The following is a 13,495-nucleotide window of genomic DNA, read 5'->3' as shown; positions in this document are numbered from 1 at the left end:
AGTGAGCTGAAGTACATTTTTAAGCCTCTCTGAGCTTCAGTGTCCCAGTCTGTGATGTAGAGATTAAAATACCTACCTAAAGGGTTGTTTTGAGGCTTAAACAAGATATTGAATGTAAAGTATACTTAGCACATTGCATGGCTTGTGGTAAGTGCTCTTTAGATGGAATCTGAAAAGAAATGATATCCGTGCTCCTGGTGAGTGTAACAAAGACTGAATCATCAACAGCCCTGTTCTTGGGATCCTTGAACGGCAAATCCAAGGGACAACCACTGCTTCAGGGAGAACCCAGGACACTATAACCATGAAGAGCCAGAAGTGAAATGAGCATACATTCATAGAGCAAGCGAAATATTCTGATTTCGCCTCTCCCTTTGAGACAGTTTTTGATGTTTATTTTGGGGTGTAAATGTTTATTTACATTTTACTAAAATAAAAATAAAATATGTTTACTTTAGTATGGACACACACACATGTGCAGACACATACATACACTGAGATATTTCTTCCCCAAAATCAGTGGCTCTCAAACTTGTACGGGTATCAACATCATGTGCAGGGCTTGTTGAAACAGGAATTCCTGGGCCTCAGCCCCTGAGTTTCTCTTCCTGGGGTGTGTGCATGCATGTGTGTGTGCGCATGTGTGCCTGTGCACGCATGTGCTCAATCTTATCTGACTCTGTGACCCTATGGACAGAGCCCTCCAGGCTCCTCTGCCAATGGAATTTTCCAGGAAAAAAACACTGCAGTGGGTTGCCACTTCCTCCTTCAGGAGATCTTCCCAACCCAGGGATCAAAAGACAAATCTCCTTTGTCTCCTGCTTGGCGAATTCTTTACTACTGTGCCACCCGGGGAGCCCGTAGATCTGGGTGGGGCTACAGAATTTACATCCAACAGTCTCCAGTTGGTGTTACTGCTGCCGGTCCCAGGACCACATGGGGAGAACTACTGCCCTAGAGAATGAGACGAAATGGATGTGCCTTCTGAAAGTATATGGCATTCTATCACTGGTCACATAAGATTAAAATGGCTTTTAAATAAGCGTGTGGTACTTGGTGCATTTTTTTACACAACCAGCAGAAATATAAGCAGACAGATAGCCCTTGTGTCTGAGAACTGAATTTAACCCAGTTCTTTTTTAAATTGCAATCTATAATATTCTTTTTTCCTCCAAAATTTAGAGCCTGCAAAATCTTTACCCATTTTATTAATACTGGCTGTTATGAAACATTACCGTAAATCACACTTCAGTTTTTGCAGAGTGGTTCAATAAAGCAGGGTAATATAAGTTGGAGACAAATTCTTATTCTCATTGCCCAAGAGGATAAACAAAGGATAAATTATATTCAAGGAGTTTGACCTAAGCAGGAATTTTGAAGGCATTCAGTATCTACCAAAACTAATCAGCTACAGCCTTCTGGGAAAAAAGTGGGGCATTTCTATTTTTTTTTTTCAGGTTTTCTGTGGAATGGTTATAAAAGTAGAGGATTTTGTTTTTTTAACAACATAAGGTCTAATAATTCTTTTACTTCATTTCAACACAGAAAAATTTGATGAAGCACTTTCAGCATTTTAGTTTATTTTAAAAGACTTTTAAACAAACAAGCAATTATAGTTCTAAACAAAAAAGCAATTATAATCTAACAAGAGTCTATTGAATACCCTTCAGTTAAAGACAAGTGAGACAGAAGGTAATCATGTACCTCAGGGTACTTAAATAAAACACATTCAGTGTGTGTGTGTGTGTGTGTGTGTGTGTGTTCAACATGTAGTCCAGAGGAAAGGGCTTATTTCCATACCACTGTATAAAGGATATTGTTTATCTGGTCTTACACTCAGAGTATCAGGCCTGGGAAAACACACAGCTATTGAGTCCATCCAGTTTACTTGCCTCTATACTGCAGTATATGAAGGATGTATCCAATATTTTCGCCATAAGTTTCTTTGCCCTAAAGATCTTTGATGCAAGTATTTTTTGCAGCAAACATTTTCCTTGCATAACTAATTAGCCATAGGCAATTTTGCCATAAAAGTTAAAATAATGAAAAAAGAGGGACATTAAAATGGAAATAATGAAACATGAGAAAGGAACAAGAAAACTAAAAAGAATTTGTTGCAAAACACAAAATACTTGAATACACTTAAAACATGGGTAGATTCATGGCAATATTGTGAAAATGACTGATTTTATTTTGTGAGTTGTACCTAAGCACTTGTCTTCAAAATCTTGTATTGATAGTAAAATCTTCAAAATCTTTTATTTTTTTTTTTGCTTGTTGATTCATCTCCTCATTCAGCATCACACTCTTATTCTTCATCAAGAGGAGTCTTGAATTCCAAATACTAGGATGCATATTGGTAATTGAAGTTTGTGTCATGTTGTAAAAGCTTCTATCCCATTATTTGTTCTTGGCATATTGTCACATGTCCGTTAGTAGATGTTCCAAAGTTCTATGGGAAATGTGGGTTCAACTCTCTGTCAGCTCAATAAAGTCATCAATAATGTCTCTAACCAAAGACATGTAAACACATTCCAACCAGTTGAAACCAAACTGTCAAACCAGACTGTCAGCCAGTTATTTTATCTTTCACAGCAAAATTGCCTTACAGCCAAAAAGTTATATGGCAAAAATGCTGTGGCAAAGATGTCTATCACAAAGATGCTTATAGCAAAAATACCCAGAATCATGAGGGAGTCCTTATGACTGATGGTATAAAAGATGTTCCATTTAGACCCTTGCCCCTCCTCTCTAAAAAAAACAATTCTCATTAAGGTCAACCATCACCTCCATGTTACTAGATCCAATTTTCATTTTTATTCCTCGTCATATTTGAGGAATAAAATATGCCAAATCAACACTGATGACCACATCTTTTGTTTTTAAATAATCACTTCCCTTTTCTTTCATACCTCATGTTTCTGATTTTTCTCTTACTTCTCAGGCTGATCCTTCTAAGGCTCCTCTGAAAACTGGGTCCCCTCCAGTCTCTCCTCAGCTTGATTCCTCCTGTCTTCAGTCTCTCCCAAACACTCTTCACATGTACCACAGCACCAATCACTCCTCAAACATCAGTGCTCTCAAATTATATCTCGGTCTCTGGAACTCTTTTCTCAGCTCCATATCCATGTAACTAAAACTGATTATACAGTCGTTTCTCTAAAATCTCTACCTTAGTTGCACAAAGTCTAGGAGACCTATTCTCTCTCCCTGCTCTATACACAATGCATCACCATGACCATAAATCTTACTCCCTAAGTGGCTCATGCAGCCTTTGATTTCTTTCCACCTCCACAGCCACCACTTTAGTCCAATGTACCACCATCTTTAGCCTGGATTCTCACAATAGCCAGATCTACACACTCTGATCCATTCTCGCTCCCTCTAATATATTCTCCATGATGCGACCAGCATAACCTTCTCAAATCACAAATCTGAGAAGAAACTTCTTAGAGAATTCAGTACCAATCAAGCTTCAAACCATTTGATACCCACTGGCCAATAAACTCCTCCATTCCCCAGCTAAGACTGTTGGGAACAGTCAAACTTAGCCGACCCCCTCCTTGACCATCCTGTGCTTCGGCAAGGCCACTACTATCCCGTCACAGAGACAGTAGTTTGAAGTTCATGTTGAGATTCTACCCAACCATTTTTGGACTGGCACTCTTCAGAAATTTTGTTTCTGAAAGAAAATGTCCTCTCTAACCCTCATCCTTACTTTGAAACCTGGCTTCTAACAGGCTTCTAACATTTTGTACCAAACTTTTCAAAAATAATTATAATCTGATCCCACCTTTCCAGAGCCTGGACATATTCACACAGAGGAAGAACAAAGTCACCAACTTTTACATAGCCCAGCTAATCATGGAAGTGTGTCCCGGCTTCAGATAACTTGTTTTAATTTTTTTCTTGGCAGAGTAATGTAAAATTAAAATGGGGAAAGATATTTAATATTTAATAGAAAGCTTTAAAAAGAAACCTGCTGTTATTGCTATGTATCTTGATGCAAACAAAGATTATGATGATAATAAAAAGATAAAGAAGATACTTGGCATTCGAAGAAAAATATAACAGAAATCTGATGATGTAACCTCTTGTTTAAAAGTGTTCAAAGCTTGTGCATTGCTCTTAGAACAAAAGTAAATTCCTTACCACAACTCTGAGGCTCCACAAAGACTGGAATCTTCTAACGCCCAGTCTCTACTGCACCACCACCACCCCTTACTCCCTGGGCTCCGGCCACACTCCCTTCGGTTGCTTGAATGCACCAAGCTTCCACCTCCTAGGTGCTATTTGACCTCCCCTCCCATACCCTTAGTTAACTTGTTTCATTCTTCAGTTGTCAGCCTATAGCCTGCCTTGTCAAGGGAGGCTTTCCTGATGTTGAAGAGTCTGATCTCACACCGCCATGTACTTCTCCTTCATGGCACTTATCACAATTGTGGTTTTATGTTTGCTACTAAGATTCGTTGAGTAACGTCAGCCTCCCACTCTAGACTGTAGGGCAGACTGGAACTGTTTTGTTATGTATTATATCCTCAGCACCTGGCCCTGCCAGACGCTCAATAAACACTTGTAGGATAAATGAGGAGATAAACAAGAAAGATTAGCTGAGAATTCATTAATGCAGACTCTGTAATAAATAACACACAGACTGCTAACAAATAATATGGCCACAGAAAGAGGTGTGAACTCACATAAACCACCAAGCACCCAATACTATGCATGGCTCTGGGGGGCTTCTGGCCTAACTGCTCATTTCTCCTCACTAGAATGTCACTGAAATCCATAGATGGGTGGGTTTGGGGAGATACTCTTACCCAGATCTTTGTCTTATTGTCTGGTCCTAAGTCATCCACTGATCCAGTTCCTCTTATTTCTCAGCTGTTCAATTCACATGCCAGGATGTCCCCACAGGCTGCTCACCTCTTTGGACCAGTCCCTTGAACTAATCACAGAGAAAAAAAACACTCATCAGCATGGTAGTCAGGGCCCCTCATGATCCAGCAGCAAAATGCACAGCACTCTGTCTATGAGTCAGTCGTACTCCTCAAACACAGCATTCCAGCCCCACTCATCTGCTCTAAGTTCTCCAAACAAGCCATGTTGGCTCTCCTCCCAGGCTTTGCACAGGCTATTGCCTCTATCCATGATGCTCTTCCCAATGCCCCCTCAACCCTTCACACTTCTACATGTCTGCCACCTTCTTCTGACAAACTGCTGCCCCAGTGAGGTTTGACTAGGGGTTTCTCCTGTTCACAGGGTGCCTTGCGGTACAGTGGTTTTGCCTGTGTCCTTTGAGGTCTTCCTCACTAGTCTGCAAGAACAGAGGCTGAGCCTTTCTCAGTTATGTCATCAGAGCTCAGCAGAGGTTAGAGACTAGTAGGTAATTAGTAAATATTCATTGAGTGGCTGCAGAGAGGCCTCAGATTCTATTTATGCAACAGGTCAGAGTTCAGTCAGTACCAGAGTTTTGCAACTCAAAGCAATTCTTGTTTCATTTGCTTTTGCATAGCTTCAGTACCACTGCAGAAACCCTGAGATGCATTGGTTCCCTAATGCTCATTTGGCAACAATACCTTCTGTAAAATATTGCCTTCTCTGTAGTACTGAGTACAAGACATTTTGTAGGCCTCTCTATATTCTGACAGGAAGAAAATAATTTTGCCAGTATCAGTACAATTCAAAATAATCCCCCTCCTTGCTAGCCCTAAGGCTTGTACTTGAGCACTTTCAAAAGCATGATACAAGAAACATCATTGTCCAGGATGTTAATTGATGTTATGCAAAAAAGAACTATTCCAAAGTAAACTATGTTTGAGAAACACTAGCTAAAACAAAGTTAGATGAGAGTCTTTACTGTAGGACTACTCAGAGCCTGTGACAAGTTAGTCTACGTTGTGAATTTCCAAAAGGGGGATCTAGTTCACAACCATTCCCCAAATATATCAAACCATAGAGCTCCAAACCCACCCTTTTTGTGCATTTTTGGGGGACGGAGACTGGTCTTCTATGGAACTCACTTTGGGAAATGCTGTTTTATGAATACTTTCTATTAATATAGCTTATTAAAAAAAAACATTTCCTCAGCTTAAAGACTGATTGCTGCCTATATGGAGTTGTACTATGCATCAGTGTTATGTCCAGTCATATAAGCAAGTGACATTCATGGTCTCTTCTTTGTGCAAGAATACACACAACTGAGGAAGTACTGCTTAGCACAACTCTGCCCTCAAGGGAGCTTGTTCACAAGGCAGACTAAGAAAATGCCTACAGCCTAGACATGGTGCAGCAAAGAAGCAGGCCATGTCCTCCACTGAACAGAGCCAAAGAGGCAGAGCACAGGCTTCCCAGCTGCCCTTCCCAACTGCCACTCAATATCTGTTAAAAATGACCTTACCCCTGATGTTGCTCCTTGAAGGCAAATTTTATATTCAACCACTTTGTTCAAAGCAGATACTTGCTACACCCTCTCAGTTCAGTTCAGTCACTCAGTCGTGTCCGACTCTTTGTGATCCCATGGACTGCAGCACGCCAGGCCTCCCTGTCCATAACCAACCCCAGGAGTTTACCCAAACTCATGTCCATTGAGTCGGTGATGCCATCCAACCATCTCATCCTCTGTCGTCCCCTTCTCCTCCTGCCTTCAATCTTTCCCAGCACCAGGGTCTTTTCCAATGAGTCAGCTCTTCGCATCAGGTGGCCAAAGTATTGGAGTTTCAGCTTCAACATCAGTCCTTCCAATGAACACTCAGGACAGATCTCCTTTAGGATGGACTGGTTGGATATCCTTGCAGTCCAAGGGACTCTCAAGAGCCTTCTCCACCCCTAAATAGTAACAAACCTTCAATGCCCCTTGGACCCTTAATTATGTGTGTGTGTGTGTGTGTGTGTGTATACATATATATATACACACATACATATACATATATACATACACACACACACACACACACACACACATATAGGCTTCCCTGATGGCTCAGACAGTAAAGAATCTGCCTGCAATGCAGGAGACCTGGATTCAATCCCTGGGTCAGGAAGATCCCCTGCAGAAGGCAATGGTAACCCACTCCAGTATTCTTGCCTGGAGAATTCCATGGACAGAGGAGCCTAATGGGCTACAGTCCATAAGGTCACAAAGAGTCGGACACAACTGAGCAACTAACACTCCCTTCTTTTCTTATGTGTGTGTGTGTGTGTGTGTGTATTCTTTTTCAGATTCTTTTCCATAATAGGGTATACGGTTCTTTTCTTGTTTTTATCTTGAACGTAGAACTGGCCCAGCTGGTTCTAAACCATTCCTGGACCCTTCCTAGTACACACTCTCAACATACACACACACACATTTAACATACAGAGCTTCACATATACACCATTTAAATTTTAAGTTTGCAAATCTTTCTGCAAAAAGTCAAGTCATGCAAGAAATTTTAAAAATATAATTTCTAAAGGACAATCATACTCTGCCCTCTGATAAACCATTTTCATAAATCCTGCATGAAAAAGGAGTGAGGAGATGGACACAGAAACACACAGATCAGGAGCTTCACAGCCTCTTGGTGGATCCAATAGTGCCAGCAGAGAAGGAAATTGTCCCCATGGAACAGCCCACCCCTTCACTTCCAAGTCTAGCTCCCCCACAACAGTTCACAGCATGCAAGCTCATGCCATTGAATCTGTTTGCAGGACCCTTGTATTCTAGGGGATTTATGATAATAGCCCTATGTTTCCTTTTACAAATCAATAAGACTTCAAAACTGAGAGCTGGGAAAATGTAAATCCATGGTGGGTATAAAACCCACTGAATTATATGCTTATTTACTATTCCTCACAGCACATGAGCTAATCTAATAATTCATTTCTGACCCTAGAAAATGTGTTGACTTGCATGAGCCTCAAAGCTACATGTGCCCGGTTTTGGCCTGTTTGGCTTTGGGGAAAAGAGAGGGCAGAAGAGAGGGATACAGGAACCAAATTTGGCCGACATCTATTGAGTGCTTACTTTGCTCTGATCAATGTGGGATAAGGAAAGAGTGAAAGCTGGGAAGTATCAGGACAAGTGGTCCCTCCCTTATGACAGGACCAGCTTGACACCAACACCCCTCACATGGCAAGAGAGGAAGGATGGGATGGAGACAAAGGCAAGGCCACTCGAGGCCGGAAAGAAAGACACAGACAGGACAGCATAGGACCGTAATGACAAATGAGCTGCTCAATATCTGTAAAAGAATGACCTTACCCTTGATGCTGCTCCTTGAAGACAAATTTTATATTCAGCCACTTTGTCCTAAGCAGACACTTGCTACAGTCTCTAAATAGTAACAACCTTTCAATGCCTCTTTTGACCCTTAGTTTTATATATATATATACATATATGTATATATATATATATTCTTTTTCAGATTCTTTTCCATTATAGGTTATTACAAGATATTAAGTACAGTTCGCACCCACCATTGAGCCTTAACTTTTAAAACAATTGCCGCTGACACTGAGGTGCTCTCCATGATCTGTTATATTTGTATGTCTTGTCTACATCGAGAATTACAGAGTGTCAAAAATGTAAGCCATTATCCATTCTAACCTCTGCAATTTTCTGACTGAACAAATCCCATCTAACTTACTTCCACCTTGCCCCTCAATGGTGGGAACGTCAGCTGAGGCTGAGAGTGAAGCTGAACAATACTCCAGAGCTCTTATAGCTCATCCGCTCAACAGTATTTATGTAAGAAGACAAAAAGATGAAGAATCCAGGAGGCTCCTCAAGGAGCTCAGAGCCTAATGGGGGAGAGGACATACAAACAGATCATCACTAGAAGAGAGTAAGGAAAGCCGGCAGTGAGCACAGTTAAGAATGGCCTCGGAGCCGTACAAGGGTAACTCATTTCATCAGCACACTTCCATCATTCCTGTTTTAGGGACGAGGAGACCAAGGCTTAGAGTTAAACCCAGAAAGCTTATCTCCAGAGCCACAGTCTCAACCATAACCATATACTTTGATCCCACACCCCTACTTTGGCAGGCCCCTTCTGCCACCTCCTCCCATCAAGTTTCTCCAAATCTCATATGACCTCTCTCTTCTTTCCTCCTGACCCCCATAAACCCATCCAGGTGGCTTGGAAGAAAGAACAGTGAGACATTGTGCTGTGTGGCTGGGTTTGGCACTATGGGTAAGACATAGCTAGTTGCCTTCTTAACCATTTTTTTTTTCACTCAAACTTTGGACAGTGACCAGTGCAAATCATGTCTGATTCATTAGAGCTGGGAACACAAAGACAAATAGAAAACCTTTAGATGTAGCTTTAAGTCATTTATCAACTATGAGTTGATACCAGTTAATAATATCAAGACCTTAAATTCACTTTCTCCCCAAAGGGTCAAAACATGCCATACACAAGTACACTCAGTCGAGACTCGAAATTAGGAGGAAGGAACTTTTGCTATAACTTTGAATCAATGGATTCTATGGCTGTTTTAATGTTTACCTGGGTAAACTTACAGTCTGATTAAAACTCCCCCTTAGTTTAGAGTTGGACTTTCAACTTTCCCAAACCTCCCAACACACATCTCATTTCACCCTCACAACAACCCCATAAAGGAGCTTTTACCACATTTCACAGCTAGAAAGCTGAAATTTAGACATTTCAAAACACAAAAAAATTTCAAATACATAAATGTGCTTCTTCTACAAAACATGATTCTATAAAACATAATTTTTCTATAAAATCATTACCTCAGTTTAGATATCTAACAGAGCTTATGCACTACCATTGAGAGAAACTATTTGTTAGAACTCTGTTTCCAGAAGTGGAACCACCTAGGTACAGACACACATCTTCTGCACCAAAACTGCTTTTAACACTGTTTAATATCACTCTGGCAGGCCTCCTAACCTCACATTTTAGCCCCATTCACAGTGGGCTTTCTACTGTTGAAAAGAAGTGCTGCATCTTAACTTCTGCAGGACGTGACCTGACACTTGACTGATTATACTATTTCTAGTTGCAGCTGTAGGCATTTGGGTTCAAAGTGAAATGAACCACAGGAGAATGTGAAGTGTTTAAATTCTCCAACTGCTAAAGCTGAGGGCTTAGCTCTCTCTATCCAAGGCCTACCTATTCTCACAGTTGCAAACACTTGACGAAAAAACCCTCTCTTTAAAAGACAGACAGACTGCATAACTTGACTGTGAAGGAGGTTGAATGGTCACTAAATGCTTTGAGGTTTTTAATGGGCAGTTTCATGCAGAAACACCATGGGACAAAGGGACACAGGAGACCCGTTTGTGTTGTAACTCACCCTCCCAAAGGGTCACATAACAGAAGAGGTGTGACCTCCAAATATGACTCACCTAGACTGTGATCCCAAATCCCCAGGTTAACACCATTCAGGCTTCTCCTACAAGACAGGGAAAACAATGTCTGCCTAATAGGATGTGCATGCATGCATGCTCGGGCATGTCCAACTCTTTGCAACCCCATGGACTACAGCCCACCAGGCTCCTCTGTTCATGGAATTTTCCAGGCAAGAATACTGGAGCAGATTGCCGTTTCCTACTCTGGGGGATCTTGCTGACCCAAGGATCAAACCTGCATCTCTGGCATCTCCTGCATTGGCAGACAGATTCTTTACCACTGAGCCACCAGGGAAGTCCTGGGATCAATCATTTTCTAGAGCTGTCATTAAAAAAAGCACCACAGACTGGGTAGCTTAAAAAATAAAAACACTGTCCCACAGTTCTGGAGACTAAAAGTCTAAGGTCAAGGGGTTAGCTGGCTTGGTTCCTTCTAAGAGCTGTGAGGGAAGGCTCTGTTCCAGGCCCCTCCCCTTGGCTTGCAGTGGCCGTCTTCAAGCTCAGATGGTGTTCTCTCCATGTCCATGTCTGTGTCCAAACTTCCCCTTTTCATAAGAACAGCAATCCTATTAGATTAGGACCCTATTGCTTATTTTAACTTGATTACTTCTATAAAAACCCTATCTCCAAATAAAGTCAGTACATTCTGGAGTATTATGGCTTAGAACTTGAACCTGTGAACTGGGGGAGGAGGTTACAATTCAAGCCGTCACACTGGGAGAGAACATTTTTTAAGCCCTTGGCATAACGAGCATTCAAAACTTGGCTCCTGATTTTCCCCATTCCTGGCACTGCTATTGTCCACCATAAACTCTGAGTAAGTTATCTGATCTCTCTGAGTATATGGTCCATGCCAATGAAGAGAAGAGGCTAGAATCATGGATTTTAAAGGTTTCACTAATACTCTCTGTTGCTGTACTTTGTTGATGCCTTTTTCTGTTCTAATACACATATTTTGCATTTTATAACTTCTACCAGGACAGTCTGTTTTTCCTTTCTTCCTTACTTCCATCTTTCTACTTTTCTTTTCCTTCTTTATACCTACAGGTATCTCTGCCAATCAATTTGAATGCATTTTTAATAGCACCGTAACTTTAGTTTGCTCACATTATTAGGGGAAAAGATGGACCTCATTAGTTGAGTTAATCTCCCCCCACAAACCATGGGATAAAAGAAAATATGTTTAAGATTTTTTAGATGTGCTTACAAAATCCAAAATAGTCAGCCATTCCTAGGAAGCAAATTAAAATGCCCTTTTCTTTCCTGGAAGTTAAGTAAGGAATCACACAACCTAGTGTTCTAGAAACCAAATGACTGAAAGAACCATACAATTAAAAAAATTTTTTTTGATGTGTACCATTTTTAAAGTCTTTATTGAATTTGTTACAATATTGTTTTTGTTGTTGTTTTTTTTAATTGGAGGAAAATTGCTTTACAATGTCATGTTGGTTTCTGCCATACAATACAAATCAGCCATAATTATATATATGTCACCTCCCTATTCAGCCTCCCTCCTCCCACCCATTCCCACCCCTCTAGGTCATCACAGAGTACTGTGCTGGGGTCCCTGTGTTATTTAGCAACTTAGCAACTGTCTATTTTACATAGTGTATATATGTCGATCCTATTTTCTCCATTTGTCCCACTCTCTCCTGCCCCCACTGTATTCACAAGTCCATTTTCTACATCTTGTCTTCATCCCTTCCCTGCAGTTAGATTCATCAATACTATTTTTCTAGACTCCATATATGCACATTAATATGTATGTGTTTGTGTTCCATCATGTCCAACTCTTTGGGACACTAGCCTGTAGCCTGCCAGGCTCCTCTGTCCATGGGATTTCCCAGGCAAGAATACTGGAGTGGGTTGCAATTTCCTTTTCCAGGGAATCTTCCTGACCCAGGGATCAAACCCACGTCTCCTTTCGCATGAATTGGCAGGTAGAGTTTTTAACGCTGCGCCACCATGCTACACCACCTGGAAAGTCACACTTTAATGCACAATATTTATTTTTTCTCTTTTTAACTCACTTCACTCTATAAGCTTGTGAAAAGTGAAAGTGTTAGTCACTCAGTCATGTCTGACTCTTTGTGACCCCATGGACTGTAGCCTGCCAGGCTCCTCTGTCCATGGAATTCTCCAGACAAGAACACTGGAGTGGGTTGCCATTCCCTTCTCCAGGGGACCTTCCCAATGCAGTAATTGAACCCGGGTCTCCTGCATTGCAGGCAGAAGCTTTACCATCTGAGCCACCAGGGAAGCCCCAAGCTTGTGAAGTTGAAAATCAAATCCAGGGTTTGACAAGAATAACTTCCATGGAAGTTTCCAGGGGAGAACTTCCACAGGAAAAATACATTCTATCCTGTGCTGAAGCTCCCGGGCTCTGCACCTGGCTTTACAAACCACCGGGAGCTGCCTGCTCTAGAGTCGGGTGTTTCCCTGGTTTCAGCACACATATGGGGGGCTTTGGAGCCATAAAAAATCAGAGTTATGTGCAGGTCTCTCCTGTCCCTCCCTCTTCATTAAAGACAATTTGACTTCTGAGTAGGGTGATTTTCCATATGCTGTTGGGATGACTTGACAAGGCCCCCAGTTTCCTTTGGGAAAGGAATACACCAGGACCTTCTGCAGCCTTGGGGACGGGCTGCTTGCTCAGTCGTTCCTGCATCCAAGCTCAGAATCCCACCTCAGTCCAGACAGCAGGTCTTTCCTAACACACAGTTGGTTCTGACCTGGTTCTCACCTACATTGGTATCCTCAGGCAGGAGGCAGGTATGCATAGTTTTGGGGGGAAAGCTGATGGGCAACCACATGTCTCTGGGGATAACCTAGGCCAGGAAATCAGGAGCTCATTCAGACAATTCTGGAGCCAAAGACTCTGAGCATGGCCCAGAGGCAATGAAAGATCTTTAGGTCTCTGGTGAGTTCATGGCTCGACTCCAGCTCCAGCTGCTGTAATTATGGTCTTAACAGGACAGCAATTTCTTGCATCTCATCTGAGGAGGAGGAGGAGGAAATAAGACAGAAGAGCACTAGGATCTGGAAGAGGAACCTCTTCCCGAGGATTGAGGAGTGCCACAATCCTTTGGCCACCTGATGGGAAGAGCCGACTCATTGGAAAAGACTCTGAAGCTGGGA

This window comes from Cervus elaphus, chromosome 11 (genome assembly GCF_910594005.1).
Source record: "Cervus elaphus chromosome 11, mCerEla1.1, whole genome shotgun sequence".
Lineage (NCBI taxonomy): Eukaryota > Metazoa > Chordata > Mammalia > Artiodactyla > Cervidae > Cervus > Cervus elaphus.
This window is presented reverse-complemented; position numbering follows the sequence as displayed.